This window comes from Diabrotica undecimpunctata, chromosome 8 (assembly GCF_040954645.1).
Source record: "Diabrotica undecimpunctata isolate CICGRU chromosome 8, icDiaUnde3, whole genome shotgun sequence".
In the NCBI taxonomy this organism is placed as follows: Eukaryota; Metazoa; Arthropoda; class Insecta; order Coleoptera; family Chrysomelidae; genus Diabrotica; species Diabrotica undecimpunctata.
Window position 1 is genome coordinate 83,102,298 of NC_092810.1, and position 12,550 is coordinate 83,114,847.

Sequence of the window (12,550 nt, forward strand, 5' to 3'; positions counted from 1 at the left end):
ATTGAAATTGTTATGACACTAACTAAATTATATTAACAAAATTTTGTACCTTTCTTTCACTGAATGCCTAAATAAACTGTTTTCCACTATATAGATTCTAATCACCACTGAATGTCTTCGTACTTCAGTTATCCTTGTTTTTTGTGAAATTACTTTTTCCAATTATCAGCTTCTACCAATTTAAGATATAGTTTTCTTCACCAGCATTTATACACCACCAACCAAACCAGCAAACAGCATTTATATTTATTCTTCTTTTCAATATACCAATATCCAATTATTATAAGTTGATTTATACTAATCTCCAACCATAATATAATTTAATTTCTTCCAATATACTATTTTTAATCTTCAATAATTATTTGTGTATAATTATAAATGTGCATTAAATATATGCATAATTTTTAATCTTCATTTAACTCACTATATTAAACAATTTGACTATTTGTACCTGATTCACTGACTCCAACTAACTTTCATATTTCTTACTAAACTTTTCTGACTGACTTCTTGAAAATTCTGAACAATTTACTTCACTATTCACTAACTAAATGTGTCTACTAACTTTCATAATGAACTGGCCTGACTTCTGACTAAAAACTTCCATCTTGAATCCAAATCACGGGTATTTATATCTTTTTTGGATATTCCAGAATCATCTGGTAAGAAACCATGTTCGATCTCGTTCTATTTCTTCGATATGGATGTTCTCGAAAAAATATCTGTTCCATCCACCGACATAATCATTATTCCAGAATGTTCGACCGTAAACAATGGTCACACTCTGCACTCTGGAGAATTCGTTAATGTTCCATTGATAATTTTGTTGACATTTAGGCTTTTCAGATCAGAATAAACACTTAAATCATTAAATATATATAAATTAAACATTTTATAATAACATTATTATTATAACCCCACTTTATATTCCTTATAATTCTTAATTTCTATCTGTCACTTCGAGAGTATTTTTGGTTGCCTATGCACATGGCTCACTTAAATATATTTACAACATTAAAATACAACTTTTTACACTTATTATATGCTAATTTATTAAAAATGCCCTCACATAAATATATTTTTATTAAATTCTCTAGTATATAACTTCTTAAAATAATCAAATACTTTTTTATATCTAATATTATGTAGTATATAACTTATAAATTATTTTCTATAAACCCCAATCGTCACATAAATATATATATATATATATATATATATATATATATATATATATATATATATATATATATATATATATATATATATATATATATAATCAATAACCCTTCTACCCTAAGGTGTTGGGTGTAAAGTCTCTTTTTAGGTTTCATATACAAACTTCCTCCAATTCTTCTTGTTGCTTGCCAATTTCTTCGCTTGCTCTTTGGTGACTCCTCTCCTGTCTAGGATGGCGGCAATTTCATCGTCCCAGGTCTTCATGGGTCTGCCCCTCGGTCTTTTCAAGGTTCTTCTCGCTTCCCACACTTGTTTCACTTGGCTTTTTTTATCCATCCTTACCATGTGGCCGTACCATCTCAGTTGGGCTTCTTCGATTTTCTTCTCTATTGATTGGACTTTAAGGCGTTCTCTTATTTCATCGTTCCGTATCCTGTCCATTCTGGTCACCCCTAGTACTCTTCTTAGATACTTCATTGAAATACTTTGCAGTTTATTTTTTAGTCTGGTGGTGAGCGTCCAGCTTTCACATCCAAATGTTAAGATAGGTACAAAAACTGTGTTGTAGATAGCTATCTTTGCTTTTTGGGATACTTCTTTTTTCGATAGGAATGTGCTCTTAATTGCGTGGTATATCCGGGAGGCGTTTGCTATTCGATTGTTTATCTCTGCTTCTTGTGTACCCCTAGTCTCTAGTTGCACTCCCAGGTATTTAAAGGTTTCGACTTGTTCTAAAGTATAGTTATTGATTTTAATGTTTGTATGTTGGTCTGTTTTCCCACATACCATGACCTTGGTTTTACTTTCATTAATTCTCAGGTTACGTTTTTTGAGTTTATCTCTCCATATCTGGAGGTTTCTCTTAAGTGCGTCCTCGTTTCTTCCAAATATGACGAGGTCATCTGGAAATGCGCACTCCGCTATCTGTATCATTTCCAGGTTTCTATGTCCAACAAATATTCTCGATGTTTCTTCTCTAGTTTCTTTCATTACATCATCTAGTACAATATTGAACAGGATGGGGCCTAGTACACCTCCTTGTCGTAAGCCATCATTGACTCTAAACTCTTCTGATTCCATATTATCTGTTCTTACTCTGTTTCTTGTGTTCTTGTATAGGCTCATAATAGCTTTTCTGAGTTTGCTGTCTACTTCTCTGTTTCTTAGGCTTTTGTCTATTTCGGTTCGCGGGGTTCTATCAAATGCTTTTTCGAGGTCTATGAAGGCTTGGTACAGTTCCGTGCTTGTATTTCGTGCATTTTGTATTAGATGTTTGAGTGTAAAAACATGGTCATGGATGCTTCTTCCCTTCCTAAAACCGCTCTGTGACTGCTCCAGCTTCTGGACTGGTCTACTTCTTGTAGTAGTCTTTTCTCCAGTACTCGTTCGTAAACTTTTAAAGGGATACTCAGGAGAGTTATACCTCTGTAGTTACTGCATTCTCGTCTGTCACCTTTTTTGAAAATGGGTAGAATAACGCCCACTTCCCAGTCTTTTGGGATCTTGTTCGTTCTCGCAGAGGATGTGGCCATCTTTGTTTTTAATTTGTTTTGGTGTTTGTTGTCTGTTCTTTGTTCTTAGGCTTCTCAGAGTTTTGTAAAATAGTTTTTGGTTAGTGTGGTAGTCCTTCTCCAGCTTATTCCCAAAATCCTCCCAGCTTTTCTTTTTTGCTTTAATCACCATGTCTTTTACTTTTGCCCTCTGTTGCTTATATTTTTGATAGCTTTCTGCATTCTGGTTCCCTAGATATTTCTTCCACGCTAACTTCTTGGATTTGACCTCTTCTTTTATTTCATTACTCCACCAATTCGTACATTGTCTGTTTTTATTGATTTTAGCTATTCCGCAGATTTGCTTGCCCCCATCTAAGAGGGATTCTTTAAGTTTTTGCCAAGTTTCTTCTAATCCATAGTTCTGGTTTAAGTGCTTTTGCAGACTATTATTCACATTTTTCTTGGTACCTTCTGCGAGCGTTTTTGTTCCACACCGATATTCCACCCCATATAGCAGTTGCGACCATACATAACATTCGACGATCTCAATCTAATAACGATACTCAATTTCTTATTTGTAAACATTGACTTTTATCTGTTTAGTTTAGTCCTATCTTTTTGCTTTATCTGTTAATGATTTCTATAAGAATTTGTAAATCGTCTATATTTTCTATCATAATTGGGGTTAAGTCTGCAAATTTTATGTTATTATTGATGCTCACTCCATTCCTTACTTCTTTCCCATAGTGTCTCCTAAAATATTAGTTGAGAGTACACATTAAATAATTGTGGTAACAACACACATCTCTGGCTGACTCCTTTTTGAATTTCTGCTTGATTTGTCTCACTATCTTTCACCCGCATGACCGCTGTTTGATTTTAGTAGATTTTTTATTAAATTAATATCTTGGTATCTAGGTGTATGTGTTTTAATGCATGTATGGGCTTACCAGGTTAAACTATGTCAAATACTTTTGAAAATCTATATTAGATATAAATACGTTTTCATTATAATCTCTGCATTTTTGTAATAGTACCACCATTGCGCACAATTCTTCTTTTGTTCCCAATCCACCTCTAAATCCAAACTATGTGTTGTCCAATTGTTCTTCACATTTTTTGTTGACAGACGATTTAATTTTGTTATTAATCGGATGACATTTATGACTTTTATTAAATTTTGATAATCGTTACAAATCAAGTCTTTTAGTGACATATTATTCTTTTAATTTTTACTTCTCATTTATTGCCTATATTTTGTTAGTTATTTTTAACGTAAATATATGATGACTAAAAACGAATTGATCAAGAGTAGTGAATCGATGACAAGAGCCGCTATTCTATGAAGCTACCCTTCACGACGCCATCTTGTGGCGCTAGTTTCGTGACGCTCACTTCAGCATTTTACTGTAGAGAGAAAAAAGTAATACAATGCCAGTATAGAAGCTACGCTTCGAAAATATGCCATAAGCAAAGATATAAAAGTATTCTTGTCATTATATTATATTGCATACTGTATTATTAACAAAATTTTTCATAATACATTCTGATATACGCTTTCTCTTGCCGCTAACGAACAGAAGTTTTTATTAACTTTTCGGTAATATAATTATGTAGGTATTTAGATTTTTAACTTCTTACCATAATGGTAGAGTACAAAAGTAGTTATACTCTACTGTATTTTTTTCATGGGGGTTCTATTTTTTAACTGTGTGATGGATTCTTGTATTTCAGTTCGTACGACAAGTTCGTACAAGGTTATACTCAGTTTCTGTTGTTTCGTTTATTTATCTGAGATATGTTATTCATTCTTCTCTAGGGATGTACTTAATCTCAATCAATTCTTTGATTTGGTTTTTGCCCTCTTTCACATATGTTTCAAACCCTCCGTCGGACTTTAAGGTCTTCATTTTATCATCATCATCTTGGTGCTACAGCCCTTAGAGGGCCTCGACCTTCTCAAGCTTTCTACGCCATTCTATTCTGTCCCTCGCTTGCATTTTCCAGTTGCCGACTCCGATCTTCTCGGCATCTTGTGTTACCCCGTCCATCCACCTCAGCTTTGGTCTACCCCGTCTTCTCATTCCCAGGTCTTCATTTTATATAATCATTTTTTTTCTTAGCATTTTACTTTTACCTCTTTTAATAAAGTGTGTTTATTTTTCTTTCTCAAAAAGCCTCTTTTATTTTTGTTTTTATGTTGGTATTATAATTTTTCAAATTAATTCGACATTATTCCCACTTGATTCTTTTGTTTCAGTTATTGCTCTAGCCTAATTTGACATTTTTTCCCTTCAAATCATCAAATTTTCATGGTTTGTTTATATTTTGTTATAGTAAAACTCATATTTTCCACTAAGCCTAACATATGCAGCAGCAGTGTCATCAAACCGAAATAATCCAGTTGTGCATAACGTTTTTGCTGATCGATTTACAAATAAATTTTAACAAACACATCAAATTGATCATCCTTTTTACTTTCGTATACGATCATACTTATTAAAATTAAATTTTCAATTTCCAAAAACTTATGATTCCTCCTCAATCCACAACCCTGCGCCATGGACAATATCTATTCAGGCTATCGACATCAGTCTAATAAACCTAAGAAAATCAGAGATATCATCAACCGTCATTAAACAAAAGTTTCATACACTATTAAACAGATATGGCAATACCTACAACGTATACACCGATGCGTTAAAAAATGAAGACAGAGTTGGGGCAGCAATTTATTCGGAAGACACCTCAGTTAGTTTTAAATTGTCATCAATTACAACCATCTTTTCGGCTAAATTATTCGCAATTCTAAAAGCACTATCGTTAATACAAAACAAAAACCAAGAAAGATGTATAATAATTACAGATTCTCTAAATTCATTATCCTCACTGACTCAATTGTACTGTGACAACCTCCTTCTACTTCTTATTAAAAAAGAACTTAAAAACGTTTCAAATAAGAACATCCAAGTTCATTTTTTATTGGTGCCTTCTCATGTCAGAATTGAAGGTAACGAAGTTGTAGATAAACTAGCTAAAAACGCACCAACTAACCTGATGTCCGAAGAAAGTAACATATTGGTACAAAACGATTTAAAACCATACTTAAAACAAAAAATAATTCAAAAATGGCAACAAACTTGGAACAACACTCCCTAAAGGCTATACGAAGTTAACAAACGTCCACATCTTTGGAAACCCAAAATAAAAGACAGAAGAGAGCATGTGATACTTACCCGTCTTTGTATCGGCCATACACGACTTACTCATGGCTATTTACTACAGCGCAAAAATAAACCAGTTTGTGAAGTGTGCAACCCTGTTCTAACGGTAAAACTTTTTTAATACAGTGTCCTAAATATAACAGTGAACGACTCAAATATAGCATACCCAACTGCCCTAGACGAAAATACAGATACCCAAAGAATAATTTCTTATCTTAAAGACTGTCAACTTCTTCATAAGATTTAAAACATACATTGTAATACGCATACATATTATTATTATTAATTGTAAACTAATGTATATACACTATTTGTATCAACTGTAACATTAACCTAAATACGCTAATGCCTCTGCGTGGTAGATGCGTTAAAAAAAAGGTATTTATATTAGATTATATATTATATTAGATTTATATTGGATTAGATATTCAGTTTTGTGAAAGCGCCTGTCTTAGACAAATTGAAGGAGCGCTCCTAAGATTTTTCGGGGTTTGGCTTAAAATTAATTCGTAGTTTATTTTTATTATATTTAAGGCATCATTTAGATTTTTATTCACTTCAGCAACAAAAGTTTTGGTTGTGCAATGTATCGTCTACATGAAAGTCCTAGTATCTACTGGTATCGGTTAATCATTTGTGTAAATGTAATACAGTGTAGGTGCCATTACGCTACCTCAAGCGAGACCATTCATCTGCGTTCTTCATCTTACCATTGAATGATACGAAAAATCTTCTGTTCTGTAGATATACATATCTCCGGTTTTGGAGAAATGTCCTCTAATTTAATATGTGGTAAGTGGCATTTAAATTGACAAATACCACCCCTGATACCCGATATCTTTCGTACCCGTTGTTGCTTCTTGCAAAAACGGGTACGTTATTACGTACGTTTATAAGTATTACGAATAAAAATAAATAAGCAAGAAGAATATAAGTGACAGAAAAAAGAATATTATATATACATTTACTTTTAAATTAAAAATTAAATTTTGATATGACTGACAACGAAAGATACAAAAACACAATTATTTAAAGTTGAAAATAATAGCTTGTACAAGCGACAAAGCATTTAAAACTATAAGACCAAACATATTATATGTAATTGTAATAGATATGTTGCCGAGAATCAAGTTACCCTAAGGTACCGAAATATTTCTTTTTTTAGTATCTGTCATAAGTGTGTCCATGTTTTTATGTGTATCTAAAATATAGTATATAGGATATTGAATTCCCTATATTTAAAAATCGAAATATTGAAATTAGACAGTAAAAAATTGGAATTTTAAGAATGATTTATAAATTGTTATAATTTAAATTTTACTACTTCATGAAACAAATATTTTATACGTCATAAACTATAGCAGTCGAAACATCGGAACGTACATTTATATAATAAACATTTTAGTGGCAACGCATTTAAAAAAAAATACTAATAAATAAAAATGAACTCTTGCCTTTTCCAAGTTTATAATAGACACTACTTAAGTTTAAAAATAATTAAAGCAAGTAATATAAATTACCACCGTAAAATATTAAACTACATTAACCAAGTATTTGTGAAATTTCTCGATGACTAAATTGATTGATATTTAAATAAATTTGAAGTTCCAAAACGTACCTGCTGTAAAATTTGAAAGTCTACGACTAATCAAATTATTGGCAACATCGCAAGAGTTAAGTTGTGTACGCGAAAGAATATATACGGATCCCAAAAGTGTTTTAACCTTAGAGTAGGGAATTCTACTCGTCAAAGGAGAGGTAACGCGCCATCTAGCCTTCAAGCGAAAGTGAAGCCGATTTTACCCGGTCCGCCATTCGTTTGGTGCTCATTTTCGGATTGACACAACTCGTTTTGTTAATTATTTTTGTGCGATTTCTGAGTGAAAAGTAGCAATTTTTTTAACTCTTTAAAATGGTGATGTGTTCGGCTTACGGTTGTAAAAGCAACAACAGAAAGAATGAAGTGGAAGTTACATTTCACATGTAAATAAATATTTTTGTTATGAGTGCGTAGATGAAAATACACTAAATACTCCTTTATTTTTACATATTGCCTTTTAAACTGTTATTTATTTAAAAAACAACACCTTAATGTACCTAATTACATAACTAAAATTACATGTTTTAGTTATAAATTTCGAAAAATTCACATGTAAACTTACAAACAGCATAAAGGAGCACCATTTTACCAGTGGTGTATGATTAAATTAATTTATAATGGGATTTATAAAATATATTATTGCAACTACGAAAATGAAATCTTTCTTCTTGTTTAAATGAATTAAAGTTAAAGGAATTTTCCGGTTGTGAAGCTACTATAAAATTTATACAAATTACAAATGTTTTTGATATTTTAAACAGTCGTTCAGTAAGAGCAAAACATTTTAAGAAAGTATTATGTGATAGTAATATAGAACAAACAAAAAAGTTTGTATAAGAGGCTATTACGTACTTCTCACATCTTAAATTTGATAATGGACAGTTAGTAACCGATTCGGGAAAAAAAACTGGATTTTTGGGAGTTATCGTCTCTTTAACCAGCATTACAGGGTCGTACAACCCAAGTGCTTTTGGGTTGTACGACGACATTGTTATTCAGAAAAAATTATTACATTACCTTCCTTTGTACAAAGTTAGTCAAGATCATGTTGAACTTTTTTTTTAGTATAAGATCAAAAGGGTGATGGAATGACATTTCTACTGCCAGACAATTCACTGCTGCTTATAAGAGGTTGTTAGTGCGTAGTGAAATTCGATCTGGTGGTTTAGGAAATTGTGTTCCATTATACGATATTCCTATTTTAAGTGGTTTATGTCGATTTAAAAAACTTGAGTTGAATATTTGTTCACCTGAAGCTCGATTATTAGAAACATTTTATGAACAATCTTTAGAAAATATTTGGAATGAACATGACTACATAATGAATTCGACTGTAATTAGTGAGTGTTCCATTCAAATAATTACTTACATAGCAGGTTTTGAAGCCCGAAAATTGCAAAGCACAATAAAATGTGTAGATTGTGTAGATGCATTGTCTGGAAGTAAATTAAATTATTTAAACTCATTAATTACAAAAAAATCAAGGAGGATTGACATATCCGTCCAAAGATGTGATTGCAATTTGCAAAACGTCGGAACATTTTTTAAGAATAAACGAGCAAAATTTGGGAAACCCCAATTTTATCTCTATTCTAAAAAATAAAATCATGCTCAACTGCGTTCAATTTGAGCAATATTTTTGCAATCTACAAGAACATATTTTAGGGCGTGCTTCAAATCATATATATTTTTTAATTGAAGCAATAATGGATAAATATTTATATATAAGATTACATTTTATAACAAAAAAACAAAATGAATTTGATAATGTTATTCGAAATAAATATAACAAATGAATACTGTTTAGTAGACAATAAATCGATAATTCAAAAAGTTGTTTGCTTCTATCACATCCCCTAATTCCTAATCCTGGTTTATTTCGACCTATGTATAAAAGTTCGACAAATTAAAAAACTGTCATTTTTTAAAATCTTTTGTGTACGTCTTGCATAATGTTATGAAAAATTAATAAAAATAGAAAATTAAACTAAAATTATGATTACTATTATTTGGAATTTAATTATGTAGTTTTATATTGTTCTTATTGGCCTAGGTGATACGCCACTGGTACACGTGTTTGGTGCTCACTCGGCTTCACTGTTGTTATCGTTGCGGTCACTCCTTTGACGAGTAGAATTCCCTACTCTAAGGTTTTAACCTATTACAGAGTTCACTTAATCCTACGTGTTGCTCGGAGTCTACATAAAGCGCTACGCAGATAATAATATACACGGTGTATATTCTACTGGAGTTAGTATAATACCGTTTTAGTACGGAGCCCCCATTAACCGCTAGATCTATATATATATATATATATATATATATATATATATATATATATATATATATATATATATATATATATATATATATATATACATATATATATATATATATATATATATATATATATATATATATATATATATATAGATCTAGCGGTTAATGGGGGCTCCGTACTAAAACGGTATTATACTAACTCCAGGCGAATATACATCGTGTATATTATTATCTGGGTAGCGCTTTATGTGGACTCCGACCAACACGTCGGATTAAGTGGACTCCGTAATAGGTTAAAACACTTTTGGGATCCGTATACATTTCTTTGCGTACACAACTTAACTCCTCCGATGTTGCCAATAATTTGATTAGTCGTAGATTTTTAAATTTTACAGCAGGTACGTTTTGGAACTTCAAACTTATTTAAATATCAATCAATTTAGTCATCGAGAAATTTCACAAATAGGTACTCGGTTAATGTAGTTAAATATTTTATGGTGGTTATTGATATTACTTGCTTTAACTATTTTCAAACTTAAAAAAGTATTTATTATAAGCTTGGAAATGGCTAGTTTTCGTTTTATTTATTATTATTTTTTGTTAAAATGAATATGCACTTAAACATTTAGTCTCTAAATGTACTAACATCGAGTAGAGTAGTCGTGTAACAGGTTAAGAAAGTAGAAGCCCTTCGGTAGGATTATAATAAACTACATAAAATTAAAAGAAACTCTGTAAACAGGAGATCTTTGTAATTTTTCAATTCCTGCAATTTATGACGTGCAATATTTGTTTCAAAAGTAGTTAAATTTAAACTATAATAATTTATGGGAAGCGTTTAAAGAAGTAATCGCTAACCTTAATTAGAATATGGCACAATAAGAAGATGAAACTTACTGTATTTTTACTTATTATATTCACAAAAAGAATATCCAAAGTAAAATTTAACACGTTTTAATGGAGTTGTAGTGAAATTTGACTTCTTATTACGATACCGGATCCTGTAAAATTTTAAATACATTAAATCTCCCGTAAATTATTAAACTTATTCTTAGAATAAAATAACAAACTTCTTAGTAATTAGGTACAATATACCGTTCACAATTATGTGATAATGTGTAGGTGTCAAGATTGCACGGTCATGTGCCATAAGGTTTCATCTTTCATATAAACATCGATAGTTTTTAACTTTGGGTGTATTTGATTCCACCGTACTGTAACCGATCCAACTTGAAAAGTGTTATTTTACATAAAATTAGCACGCTGACCCTAATAATGACCTATAAATATACATTGTTAAAAATTGTATACATTTTTATTAATTTAAAACATTCTTTGTCGTCTTCTGATCTTCATCTCCATTCGTTCCTAATTAAGCACATGTTATCCACAGGATACCTCTCTCATTTTTAAATCATTACTCTTTTTGCCTTTTGCCATGGATTTCTTTATTTTGTTTATTCATATCGTTTTTACTCATAACAAATATTGGGTAGATTATTGTATCATTAAACTTTCTCCTCATATGTCCGTATCATATAAGTTGTCTAGTTATTTTAGCGTATATAATGTCGTATGTTAATTCCATTTTGTTTAACAATAAAACAGCAAAACTTCTACAAAATTATTTCTATCTTATCACTACAGCTGTTTCGGAGATTGCCTTTCTCAAGTCTCAAGTTTCTCGAATCCATCAATCATCCATTGTATTTTTTATACTTTCATTTAAATCCTCTCCAATCAAAGATTTTGAAGCAGCTTTGCTCCATAGTCCGTTTTTGTTGCTTTTTGTCACTGTTTTTTTTCTCTTTATCATTATCAATACGTAGCGCTACAACACTGGGTAGGTCTTCGCTGACTACAACTTATCTCCAAGTTGATCTATTTTCCACGAATCTGCAATCAACTGAAATGTTCATTTTTTGAGATATGATTGGATGTTTTCTCTCCATTGTATACTGACATGCCCAAGTGGCATTCTTCTGTGCTAACTTCCTTCCACACCAGTTCTACAAGTTTGACATCTTGGCTTGGTTCTAAATTTATTGAATTGGTTGATTGGTTTTTTGTTGATTCGCTTGTATTTGGTTTTCATTTCGTTGATTTTAAGTCAAACATTTTTTGTGCTCTCTTCACTTTATTGAAGTTTGTGGACTAAAAAGTTTCTCATTATAGTTATGAGTTCTATATCATTAGCATATGCTAGGAGTGCTTTGTCCCTTGGGCCGTTAATGGATTACATCTTAAATAGGCGTTATTTCTATTTTAGTAAGCTGTTCATTAATTTTTTGATTTTTGGAATCGAGAATCTGTATTTTATTCGACTGTTTTATAACACAGAGTTTCTTGGAGCATATTTTCATCTTTGTTTTGCAGTATCATTATTACAAGGATTTTGCTGGATATGGACACAGTGAACCCGGTGGTATGTACATGATGTTTTCATAACCAACGTTCAAAAATTTTTCTTACTGTAAATTTATAAATATTTTACTAGGAAATATAGTGTAATGATAATTCTGCTCCCCGATACCAGGTAGCAGTCCCGAAAACATTAAAACTGCTACACTCATGCTTCTCATTATCCAACAATTAGCCAGTCCAGAACTATACGCCTTATTATGGTACTGATATTGCTGCTGCTCCTCATAAGTTAATAGAATATGCAAGGAAGGTTTTGACAATTTAATAGAATTTTGTGTGTTAGAATATTATTTCTCCAAGAAAGTGAAGAATATCTATTTGCTATCCGGATTTAATCCATAAATTAAATA